The sequence below is a fragment of the Leopardus geoffroyi genome, chromosome B3 (assembly GCF_018350155.1).
Source record: "Leopardus geoffroyi isolate Oge1 chromosome B3, O.geoffroyi_Oge1_pat1.0, whole genome shotgun sequence".
NCBI lineage: Eukaryota > Metazoa > Chordata > Mammalia > Carnivora > Felidae > Leopardus > Leopardus geoffroyi.
Genome location: NC_059337.1, coordinates 142079429 through 142092281, shown reverse-complemented (window position 1 = coordinate 142092281; position 12853 = coordinate 142079429).

Here is a 12853-nt window from a genome sequence, read left to right as displayed (position 1 = left end):
CTGCCCCTGCTTCTGCCCTGTGTCGCCCGCCGGGCTTATGGGTCCCCTTATACCCATGAGGGAATGCCGTCCCCAAGTTAGCAGAGGGCTCGCCCAGCCTCTCATGGGCAGCAGGTGCTTGAGAATCCAAGCCTCTGTTTCTGCTCTGACGCATGAAAGAGCCGGAAAGCTGTGGCTCCTGTCCTGCCCATAAGAAAAAAGCTGAACTAAGAATCCACTTTTCTCAGACCCCTTGGAGAGCTAGCTGAGGTCTCAGGACTCAGGGCTGAGTGCCACCCCCAAATCTGGAGAGACCAGCAAATCCAGAGTCTCCAGCTGAGATCCGCTCTGGTAAGAAGGCTTAAAGGGTCATTTTGAGGACCTGCTGGGGGCCGAGAGCAGACTAGTGCGGGGCTGAGAAGCTCCTGGGGGGAAGGGGGGCGGCAATCTAAAGGAGGAGGCCATAAGTTTGCCCTTGTACCTCCAGAAATCTCCCCAGTGGAAAGGTGGCCATAGTGAGATACGCCCACAGCGTTCTCCATAACAAAGACCTGCTCTCCAGGGAAAAAGGCTTTACCAGAGCCTTATCCACCCTGGGGGATGGTGGGTCCCCAACTCCAACCCCCTCTAAACTTCAGAGACTTACTGAAGGGAGAGGACCTAAGAACCACTAGTGAATATCACCGCCCAAGGACGTAGGATGATAGAACGTAACTCCTCCCCGACTCCTTACCACCACTTCAACAGGCCTTGGGCGTGATAATAGTGGTCACACGCTCCATCTAAGAGGAGATCTTGGTGAATCTCAAAGACAACAGGGGAGACCAAAACAAGGACCACAGAGGAATTTGGAGCCCCTACAGCTACCGCAAACATAAGCCACAGTGCACCGCCAGCCGGGTCAGCATAAACCCTCACGCTAAACCCCATTTGCCTCAGTTCCTGCTACCCGTACAGGTGTCTGGCTTTCTTGCTTTCTTTCTTTCTTTCTTTCTTTCTTTCTTTCTTTCTTTCAAGATGTTTTATTTATTTATTTATATATTGAAAATTTACATCCAAGTTAGCATCTAGTGCGACAATGACTTCAGGAGTAGATTCCTTAGCGCCCCTTACCCATTTAGCCCATCTCCCCCCCCCCACCCCCTCCAGTAACCCTCTGTTTGTTCTCCCTATTTAAGAGTCTCTTATGTTTTGTTCCCCTCCCCGTTTTTATATTATTTTTTGCTTCCCTTCCCTTGTGTTCATCTGTTCTGTATCTTAAGTTCCACATATGAGTGCAGTCATATGATATTTGTCTTTCTCTGACTAATTTCGCTTAGCATAATACCCTCCAGTTCCATCCACATAGTTGCAAATGGCAAGATTTCATTCTTTTTGATTGCCGAGTACTACTCCATTGTATATACACCACATCTTCTTTATCCGTTCATCCATCGATGGACATCCGGGCTCTTTCCATACTTTGGCTATTGTCGATAGCGCTGCTATGAACATTGGGGTGCATGTGCCCCTTAGAAACAGCACACGTGTATCCCTTGGATAAATACCCATTAGTGCAATTGCTTGGTCGTAGGGTAGTTCTATTTTTAGTTTTTCTGAGGAACCTCCCCACTGTTTTCCAGAGTGGCTGCACCAGTGCATTCCCATTTGTGTGTGTGTGTTTATTGATTTTTGAGAGAGAGAGGGAGAGAGTGTAAGCGGGGGAAGGGCAGAGGAACCAAAGCAGGCTCTGTGCTGAAACCAGTGCGCGATGTGAGGCTCGAACTCACACACCGTGGGATCATGACCTGAACTGAAATCAGATGCTCAACCAACCGAGCCACCCAGGCGCCCCAACGTGTCCGGCTTTCGAGAAAAATTACGTGGCGTGATAAATGACAGGAAAAGACAGTCTGAAGAGAAAAAGCATCAGAAACAGACTGAGGTAAGACACAGAATTTGGAATTACGACTAGTATGTTAGGGGCTCTAGTGGAAAGCTGGCAGCATTCAGGAACAGGTGGGAAACGTAAGCATTAAGAAAAGTTTATGGGGGCGCCTGGGTGGCTCAGTCGGTTGGGCGTCCGACTACAGCTCAGGTCACGATCTCGCGGTCGGTGAGTTCGAGCCCCGCGTCGGGCTCTGTGCTGACGGCTCGGAGCCTGGAGCCTCCTTCGGATTCTGTGTCTCCCTCTCTCTGCCCCTTCCCCCTCAAGCTCTGTCTCTCTCTCTGTCTCTCAAAAATAAATAAACATTAAAAAATATATTTTTAAAGAAAAGTGTATGAAAAAATTTTAAAAGAAATGGTAGGAATCAAAAGCACCATAACAGAAATGAAGGGTGCTTTCGGTGAGCTCATCAGGAGACTGGATGGTACCAAGGAGAGAATCGCTGTGCTTGAAGACAGATCAGTAGGGACTTCCCAAACCAACATACAACGGGGGGAAAAACAATGGTGGAAAGGCACACAGGGAGTGCCTGGGTGTCCTGGGTTAGTCCTGTCTTCCAGGTCCCGGACCTCCCAAGGCCGTCGGCCATCAGCCGCAGCCGAGGAACACGCCGGGAGTCGTCTCGCGAGCACCGGAGACGAGTCGGTCATCGCCACCCCCGGCAGCCGGACTATCTCGTGTGCTGTGGATGGTGGCTGGACGAGGCCTGGGGCCGGCAGAGGCCCCAGACCGGAGCCCCAGGGCTTCTGCGAACGTTTATAAAGAAGAGAAGAAAAAACTCCCAAGAACACACCGCTGCGCTTTGCCGACGCGAATATTTGACCGCGTTTGCTTCAGCCGCTTTCAGACATAAGAAACCATGAGCCACAGGCAAGAGGCCGTGTGGGTTGATGATCGCGAGCACTGGGTTAGAGTCCTGACCCTGCAACTTGCTAACGGTGAGACCTTGGACAGGCCACTGAACCTCTCTGTGCCTCGGTGTACCCATCTGTGAAATGGGGACGCTGGATGAGGCTGTCGGAAGAGAGCCTGGCACATTCTAGGTGGGCAGCGATCACAGACCCACCCCCTGTGCCCTCACACCAGCCTCATGGCTTGTCCCTCTGTCCCCAAGGGAAGGTTCTCCTGAAGGTGGGGACCGCAGGTACCGGCAAAGAACATAGAAGGTCACGTGCCGTGTTCCTAAACTTCGTGTAAATGATCTTTTCCTTCTGTGACTTGCCTCTTTCCCCCCAACCCAGTGTTTGGGATCTGTCCGGACCAATAAGGGCTTTCTCTCGCACTCCTGCTAGAATGCCACTGTATGCACAGTGCCACCATCTGCAGGTGTCACAAATCACTGAAAGGCAGCTCAGACCGTCCCCGGAGACCGGCCTGCTTGCCAAGCTGCTGGGCTCTCAAAACATCTATTTTTAATTTTAAACTTGGAGAAGGAAGAAATAAAAAACCGGAAGACAGAAATAGTGCTTGCCGAAGACCACTGCTGTGCCGGGGGCTTCTCTGCCTCATGCAGGCCCCGCACCAGACGATTGCACTCGGGAGCTGTCGGGCACGCGTCTCGGCCCTCAGGGTCTCGGCCCTCAGGGCCCAGTGGGGCCGCGAGGACGGGGATCCACCTTCCCCTACCCCTGGGCCTGCAGGACCCCCCGGGGCTCCCCTGTTGTTCTTGGAGTCCCCAAGGCTCTCACATGAACTGAGGGACAATGACGTTCTGCAGCCCCACGATCTCCCTACCTGCCCTGTCTGCCCCGGCCGCTGCTTTCTTCACCACGTGCAGATGGAGAAACTGAGGCACAGCTCACTGACGACAGGAATCGTAGTGGGGTCAGGAAGTGGAGGGGTCGGAGTCTGAACCCAGGACTCAGTGGCAGGACCCTTCCCTGAGGCCCCGAGGACGAAAGCAGCGGTAGAGTCAGCAGCAGACTGTCGCTTGGGCCTGCCTGGTCCTCCCACTGGCCACTCGGGCTGTGGGACCTCACGGCTACAGCACTCACCTGTTACACAGCTCATGACCCAGCCGGGGCAGCATCAACCGCTTGTCCACTGCTCCTGTGGCTTTGACAGAGTGGCTGGTTTAACCGTGAGGACGCGTGGCACCAGCATCCTCTAGCCCCCTTCAAAATGGGCACTGCCTGCAGATGCTCCAGGGCCCCGGCTCCCTCAGGAAGGTAGCCTGCACGCCATGCAGCCCTGAGCTTAAATCTCACTATCTACCTTGACCTTGGAGGAGTCCCACCCTAAACTTCAGTTTCCACATCTGCCCCGCAGCCAGACAGCCCAGCTGTTCTGGGGAATTCAGATGCCGGATGTTCTCTTCTGACATTTCCCATGCTCTGCTCTGCAGACCATGGGTTCTGGGTGTTCTTAGCAGGGGCTGGGGCTGGGGGGGGGGGGTGTCAGGTAAGTTTGGAAACACCATATTCCAAGCCCCTTCTAGAGATTCAAGACGTGCCTCTGCGTGCTAAAGGCTCTGAAAAGTCCTGCAGCCAAAGCCTGGTTCGTTTGCTTGTTCCAGTAAGACATCTGATTCCCAGCACGTCTATTAACACTATTCTCGTCCACTGCTTTAATACACACCTAAGGCAGAAAACTCACAGTTGCGTTTCCTCGTCTGTAAAAAGGAACGGCACACCCTCCTGGCAAGGATGAAGAGTCAAATGGAAAATGCCGTGGGAGGGGCCCCCAGAGGGTGTGGGCAGGTGCTCCTGCCCAGGCATCTTGAGAACAGAGACATCTCCACTCTCTGCCCCAGACAGAAGCCCAGGAGCCCCCGGGGAGACCGATTTGCACAGCCTGAGCATGCTGCCCTGAGCCACCCGGGGCTGGGAGATCTTCTGGAGCTGGCTGTGAGAGCCCCTGCCTCCCGGGAAGCCCAGCCCAGCCTCCCCTCCTCGTTCCCAGGTCCCCAGAGGAATAAATGCCAGCTTAGCTCCTGTCCTGCCAGGCTCCCTGACATGGGAGCTGCAGCCTGGCCCCACCTTGGTGCCCAGGGTTCTTCTCAAACACCATGCGTGGACTGCTCCAAGCTGCCCTGGGTGCGCCGGGGAGGGGGGAAGTCCCAAGAAAAAGATATCAGAGCACTTGTTTCAAACCCAAAGTTCCAGGGGAAATCCACAGACGTCAGAGCTGGAAAATGGGCTATTGTTTTAGGGACGGGAAAGCTGAGGCTGCCTGCCCTCCTCTTCTGCCTTCTCTCTGTCTCCCACAAGGACAGTGGCCCCTAAAATAAGGGCAGGGCCCTGAGTCCACGGAGGCAGCACCCCCCACCTCCCCCACCTAGTGACCCCGGATCCGTAAGCAGGGTATGGAAAACTATTTTACGACACTTGTCAGGGGCTCATCCAATCGTCACCCCTTTGCCCAGAGCCCTCCTACACTGCCCCATGTGGCTCCCCAAATGTGATCTGCTCCCTAATCCTGGCTTCAGAGGGCCCCTGGCTGGTCTCAGATCTGGCTCATCCCTCCCAACCCTGCAGTCTGCACTTGCGAGCAGCAGCCTCTCCCCCTGCCCCACTCACCCCATCGCCTCCCTGGCCTCTCTTGCTTCCCAGGGCGCCCATCGCCGCCATCTTCCATGAGGCTCACAGCAACTTTCTAGAGTGAGTGCTAGGAGTAACCCCATTTCGCAGATGAGGAAACCGAGCCCAGGGATGTTGAGACAGGATGACCAGTCAGGTGCTTCAGATCCGAACTCCCCAATGCCAGGGCGAGAGCTTCCTATCACCAAGGCATTTCTCCTTCTTTCTTCATGTTTATTTATTTTGAGAGAGAGACAGAGAGAGCAAGGAAGGGACAGAGAGAGAGAATCTCAAGCAGGCTCCGTGCTGTCAGCGCCGAGCCTGATGCGGGGCCCTGTCCCTCGACCGTGAGCTCATGACCTGAGCCGAAATCAAGAGTCAGATGTTGAGCTGACTGAGCCGTCCGTGCACCCCTGCCACGGCATTTCTGTAGAATCTGGCTGCAGGAAGTGAGGCGAGGTGATCTGACACCATGAGATGATGGATACGGGGATTTGGGGCAACAAGGCTTCCTCTCCATTGTTACAAACAGCTCCCCGCCCAGTGTGTGGAGGGGGAGTCCTGCTTCAGCCGTGGGCTTGAACCCAATGGCCTCAGAGTCCCACCCATTCTTAGAATTCCAGAAACTGGGCTCTGGGGTTGTTGAGGGCTGAAACCATGGTCCCTGGTAGCTGGGGGGTGGTCAGTTAGTACCAGACATCCTACAAATACCCAAAAGATCATCCCAGAAGAGGGGGTCTGGACCAGGAAGATACGTTCCAACCCATAGAGAGAGGATCTTTCCAGAGTGGGAGTTGACCCGTTAAGGGGTAAGCGCCCCATCACTGGAGCCATGCAAGTTGTTGCTGAACAGCTTCTGTCAGTGCTGCTATAACTGGGGGGGGAGATTCGGTCATTTCCAAGTTTCTTTCTGTCACTGAACATCTATGAATGTTGAACTCTTTCATGTGTTTTTGAGTAGAGGCAATACTTCCACAGAGTTTAAAAAAATCAAAAAGCCCAGGGGCACCTGGGCGGCTCAGTCGGTTAAGCGTCTGACTTCGGCTCGGGTCACGATCTCGCGGTTTGTGCGTTCGAGCCGCGCGTCGGGCTCTGTGCTGACAGCTTGGAGCCTGGAGCCTGCTTCAGATTCTGTCTCCCTCTCTGTCTGCCCTCCCCACTCCCCTACTTGTGCTCTGTCTCTGTCTATCAAAAATAAATAAATGTAAAAAAAAAAATTTTTTTTTAATCAAAAAGCACAAAACCAAATCCAGTGAACGTGGTTCCTTCCCACCCTACACCCCAGGGCCCCCAGCTCCCCTCCCAGAAGTGCCTGGTGATGCCAGGTACTCGCACCATCCTCCGGGGTTTACACACGCACCAGCATTCTCGATCATTATTTTATTTTATTATCTTCTAATGTTTATTTATTTTTGAGAGAGAGAGTGCGGCAGAGAAAGAGGAGGACAGAGGATCCGAAGCAGGCATTGAGCCGTCAGCACAGAGCCCGACGCGGGGCTCCAACTCATGAACCGTGAGATCACAACCTGAGCCGAAGTTGGACGCTCAGCTGACTGAGCCACCCAGGGGCCCTTCGATCATTAGTTTAAATTTTTTTGTTTTCAACGTTTATTTATTTTTGGGACAGAGAGAGACAGAGCATGAACGGGGGAGGGGCAGAGAGAGAGGGAGACACAGAATCGGAAACAGGCTCCAGGCTCTGAGCCATCAGCCCAGAGCCCGACGCGGGGCTCGAACTCACGGACCGCGAGATCGTGACCTGAGCTGAAGTCGGACGCCCAACCGACTGCGCCACCCAGGCGCCCCATCGTTATTTTAAAACTAAATACACTTTCATGTCATTGCTGTTTCTGCTCTGCCTCTTTGCTTTTTTCCCTGTCCATGGGTTTTCAGCAGTAGCCTGATGACACAGGACAGTCCCCTCCAGGTGTCCGCATCTACAAAATGGGGTAACACCCACCTCACAGGGCTGTTGAGAGATGACTTTTCGCGAGTGGCCTCCAGCAAAGTGCTTGGCACAAGACTGAGTCCCTGAGAAAAGTCCTATGTCAGTGAATGTCCCGGAGGGAGTGCGCCCTGGCTGGTGTGGCCGCAGCGACTCCTTGGGCCACCAGGGGGCTCCTGGGAGCCGCCCTGTCCTGCTGGTGGCCACACCACATCCAGAGGTGACCAGGACAACACAGGACACTCCTCAGAGGGAGGGAGGTACCTGGGCTGGGGACTTGGCATCTTGAGTTTCCGGAATCACTGCCTTGTCCATCCTCCTGCCATCCTCCTTGTCCAGGAATCTGGGGACAAGAAGCTGAGCCCACCTGTGACCCCACTTGCCTCTCCCGAAAGGAAAAGAAGAATAGCTTTTAAGCAACATTTTTGGTGCTGTTTTCGTTCAGAGGAGACACAGGAAGAGGTCGTCCTACACACACAGCCAGAACCACTGCCCTGCCCTGTCCCTTCCCCTCCACAGCACTTGGACACCAGGCTCCAGCCGTAGCGACACTCCCTGGGGGACCTCATTGCCTTGCTTTGTCCTTTTGCCCCTTTCTGAAGGCTCCCTGCAAGGCCTCCTCTCCTGCAGTCTGCTGGTACCTCTGTCCAGAGCGCCCTTGCCCTTCCCAGCGCCGTGCCTGCAAAGCCATCCCCCTCCCGGGTGGCCCGTGGGCCAGGCACCCATCCTGTTGGGAGCTCTGGGCCGGAACAGGCACTAGATGCCCCGATCCTGAGGCGGCAGACTCAGCCTCCAAGCCCAGAGCGGAGGCAGCTGGGCCGGCCGTGCCTGGAGGGCAGGACTAGGCCATGAGCTGTTTCCGTATCTTTCCCTTAGTTCCAGCAGGCAGAATAGACCAGAACAGGATCGATCTGGAACACTGACCGGAGCAGGGAAGCTGGGAACCTATTTCTGGGCCTCTACTGTGGCCTCAGGGGATTGCAAAAGCACAGGCCTGGACCCACAAGGCCACCAAGCCCACTGACCTCCCCTACCCAGAACCAACGCTTGCTGGGGCTCCGGGACTGTCCCGGCCCCATCAGCCACACATTTAACACACCTGACACCGGCCATTCCGGAGTCAAACTCAGCCATGAAGTCGATCTATAGTCACGTCTCAGTGAGCCACCCTTTTCCGCCAGGAGCGGGACAGACGGCTCCTTCGGCTCTCCCCACCTGGAGGGGTCAAGGTGCAGACACTTACTGAGCACCAGCCAGGGTGGGTCAGGCACAGCCCTCCCCCAGTTCTCCCAGAGGCCCGTGCGCAGTGGAGCAGGTGGGGCGAGGGAGCACGGTGAATCACTTGTCCAGGGTCACACAGGGAGCGAGCAGAAGCCCCAGGAGTTGAGCACAGGTAGGCTGGGCCCTAGTGTGCGCTCTTAACCCTTAACCGGCAGGAGGATGTGCCACCTTTTGGAGAAGGGACGCTTCACTTGTGTGGAGGCAGGGGGCTGTGCTTTATAAAAACACTGATCGCCTCCGCTTGAATTTTCAGTCTTCCCGTTCGTGAATCTCCACCGGGCCCATCGCCACATCCATCCAGGGGCGGACAGGTAGGAGTGGCTGCCTGAGTCCAGGATCTGATGGAAGGTAGGAGAAGCCCATGCCATGACCCAGGCTGCACGATGGACCCTTCAATCTTCAGCATAGTCCCGGGGCTGGCTGGGACAGGACACTGCCCGATTCTGGGCACTGGCCACGTACCGGGCCCCAGTGATGCAGTCACCCAGACCTGCCTGCCTGGAGCACTGCCCTCAATAATAATAATAATTACAACTATTATTAACATTCTACTGTGATGACAGTAGTGACTGCGGAGGCAGTTGGGCGTCGTGGTCAGGAGGCCAGACTCTGTGTCAGGCAGACCTGACACACCTTGGCTGCAGGACCTTAGTGACTGGACCTCCGTGTGCCTCAGTTTCCTCCTCTGCCAAATGGGCGGAAGTTGCTGAGAGGCGTCAGTTTCTTCCGGCAGCCCCCGGGGGTCAGGGTCCTGGCCAGCCTGGCAGGGACAGGGCCTGAGCTACAGCCACAGCAAGGGAGGCCCTGCACCCCACCTTGTGCTTTTAGGGTGATCCCACCAGCATCGTCTCAGAGTTGCTGCGGCCGCCCCACCGTCCCAACCTTCAGCTGACGTGCCGTTTCAGGTCCTGAGATGACAGCCCGCGGGTTGATGGCTTACACACTTCATCTTCAAGGCCCCATGCAATTGGCATTAGGTCAGGGTTAGTTACTTCTCCAGACTCCTGTCCTTCAAGGAGATATGAATTGGATGGGCCGCCCATTTTAGAGATAGGGTGACTGAGGCACCCAGGAGGCCAGGCCCTTGCCTCTGGCCTTGGGGGGCAAAAGGTCAGGGTTCAAGCAGGGATTCTGAACTTGACCTCTTCTGTGTAGTTCCTGATTTAGGCTCCCAGAGAAAGAATGGGACGCAGTGTTTTCGCACATGATGGTGGGTGGTGGGAGGTAGTTCTGGGGACTCCCTGTCCCGTGAACAAGCTCCAGGCCACCTGCCTTCTCTCCACAGATCCCGGGATGGGTGCATAGGAGACAAGGGAGATGGTTCCCACTCCTGCTGCTGCCACAGCCAGAGAAGGCACAGGAGTATCCCTGGGTCAGGAGCCAGCCTGTACATTCCCGAACTGGTACGAGTTGATAAGAATGCGCAGATGGGGTGGGCGCCTGGCTGGCTCAGTCAGTGGAGCATGCGACTCTTGATCTCACGGTTGTGAGTTCGAGCCCCACGTTGGGTGTAGAGATTACTTAAAAATAAAACCGTAAAAAAAAAAAAAAAAAAAAAAAAAGGAATAAGAATGTGCAGACATGCCCTTTACTGAGCCCGAGACCAGACACAGTGTCACCAACCCTGTGTATCTCTGTCCCCACAACAGCCCTGGGGTGCAGTGCAGGTGCTCTGGCTGTGCCATCCACAGGTGGGGAGAAATCCGGGAGGTGAAGGTTTGCTCAGGCACAGGGCTCGTTGGAGGCAGCGCTGAGCAGGAACCCAGGACCGGGCGCCCCCAGAACGCTTGCATTGTGCCATCTCATACTGCGGGGGGACGCCCGCCAAGAAGGCGGAGGAGTGGCTGTGTGTCACGAGGTGGACAGCCTGAACTCTGGCCCTTCTGGGTCCAGTCTCTCACCTGTGGACGGGGCCGGGGGTAACTCCCACCTCACCAGGTTGCCCCGTGGATTCGACGACAACGTGGGGCGCCTGTCTCCTGCCATGGGCACTCAATAAGGTGCCCGGGTTCCACCGTTCTTTCCCTCAGTAGCAAGGCCAAGTGTCCCCTCTCTCAGACAAAATATTTACATTTTAATAGAAGTGCCTGTCTCAACAAGGGGCACGAGCGTTGGAGGAATCCGGGGCAGCGTGGCTGGCCAGGAAAAGCCCTTCACGCTCCCCGAATCACAAGCACGGCAGCCCCGGAGTGGCGTGCCAGGGTCCCGTGCCCTCCTCCCCCATCAAGGGTGGCGATCATCATCTCTAAAGCACCACTTCCCCCGCATCGCCCAAATTCTCCCGGGCTGAGCTCACTTCATAATCTTGAGCTAATGGAGAAGGATTTCCCCTCGCTCAGACCTTCAGGAATTGTGGTTCTCAGAGCCAGCCTTAAAGGGAAACAGGCACTCAGGGGCTCCATCACCACTCTATTCGCCTTAAGTCAGACACACACACATCATTAAGATGATAAAAGCCAGCACTAGCGCGTCTGGAGGAAACAGCACACCCCGAAGCCTCTCCTCCTTGGATCTTCTTTGCCAACTCTGCCGCCTGGAGAACTGGGGGGCCCCTTTTCGGGCTCAGCCCCGCTTCTCCCCTACAGGGAAGCCTTCCCAGCACCCCCCTTCCCTCCCCCTCCCCACCGTCAGAATCACTGCTGCCTCCTGGAGCCTCCTATAGGACATTGGTCTTGCTCAGGGCTCAGGGCTCCTTCCTCTCTGTTTCCTCCTCCACTCGCGGCCACTCCCAGCTATTCATTCAGCCCGTGAACACCCAGCTTGTGTGCTCAGCACTTCATACCTGCGGTCTGTGGTCTTTACCACAACCCTCGATGTGGTGAGGATCCTCCTTTGACAAATGGGGAAACTGAGGCTCAGAGAGTTTCCGCCAGTGGCCCGAGCCTGGCTGGTCCCAAGCCCGGGCTCTTTTAAGAGCACAGGGCTGTCTCTGCAGGGGCCCCACCCCAGCTGGACTCTGGAGATCCTGGGATCTCAGGGCATAGGGAGGGGCTAGGGGCCAGAACAGCACAGCAGCACCATGATCGGAGGAGCCGGGGGCCCGTGGGAGCCTGGCAGGTTCTGAGGGGACACGGAGAAGAAGTTTGCAAACCTTTGTCTTGGTGTGGGAGTCAGCCAGGTGAGGAGGACGACAGGATGTCCGGGACAAGGCGGACTCTGTGGGCGGAGGCATGGAGGTGTGATAGATAATAGTGTGTCTGGGGAACAGGCTCTTTATGCTGTCCTTTTGGCAGGCTGGAAAATGTGGGCCCGAGAGCGGGGCACTTAGGAGGGGGTCACAGCTCCCTGGACGGAGCAACCAGAGGCGATACTTGGCTGTTGTCGTTTTTAAAGGATGTTCTTTTTTTAAATTCTTCTTCTTCTTCTTCTTTTTTTAATGTTTATTTGTTTTTGCGAGAGACAGTGCAAGCAGGGCAGGGGCAGAGAGAGACGGGGACAGAGGATCCGAAGCGGGTTCTGTGCTGACGGCAGAGAGCCTGAAGTCGGGCTTTTGAACCATGAGATCATGACCTGAGTGAAGCTGGATGCTTAACCGACTGACGGCGCCACCCAGGCGCCCCAGGAGATGATACTTTGTGAATCAGTGCAACCAGAAGTAAGAGCCTCTAAGGGTGGGCCACGGGTCTCTGCCTTCCGCCCTGCATGTTTCAATCAAGCATCTAGATGGGGCCCTGGGAGGCTTGCTTAGGGTATGTGCCGATGGCGACACTTCATGAAAACATGGCCTTTCCAGGAACGTCAGCGGACGCAACAGGGGACTGAAACTGACAGAATGCAGTTGAATAGGGTAAGCCAGAATATCCTGCCTTTGGGTGCAAAAGGTCAATTGCACGGACTGACAAGTTACCGGCAAGGCTTCTTTTTATCCTCAGTTATCTCTAAAAAGTGCATCTCTGGAGGCTGAGATGCTTCCTGGCCCTGTGCACAGAAGGTCCTCTATAAACATTCTGTGGGCAGGGCACCTGGGGGATGCTCTGCACCATTGGCGTCCTGGCCTTGGGAGTGTCCTTCAGAGGAGGGGGCCAGTGCCCACCCCAGAAATGCCCGTGAGGCTCCCCTGCTACTCGAAACAGCTGGGGTTGGCCTAGGCCACATGAAAACCCCCAGTCCCATCCAGCAAGTCCTTCTAGCTGTGCTGAGACCAGACAGGGCCACGGCCAGGTGAACAGCAGCTTTGGGGTGGGGCAGCGGGGATAATTCCCA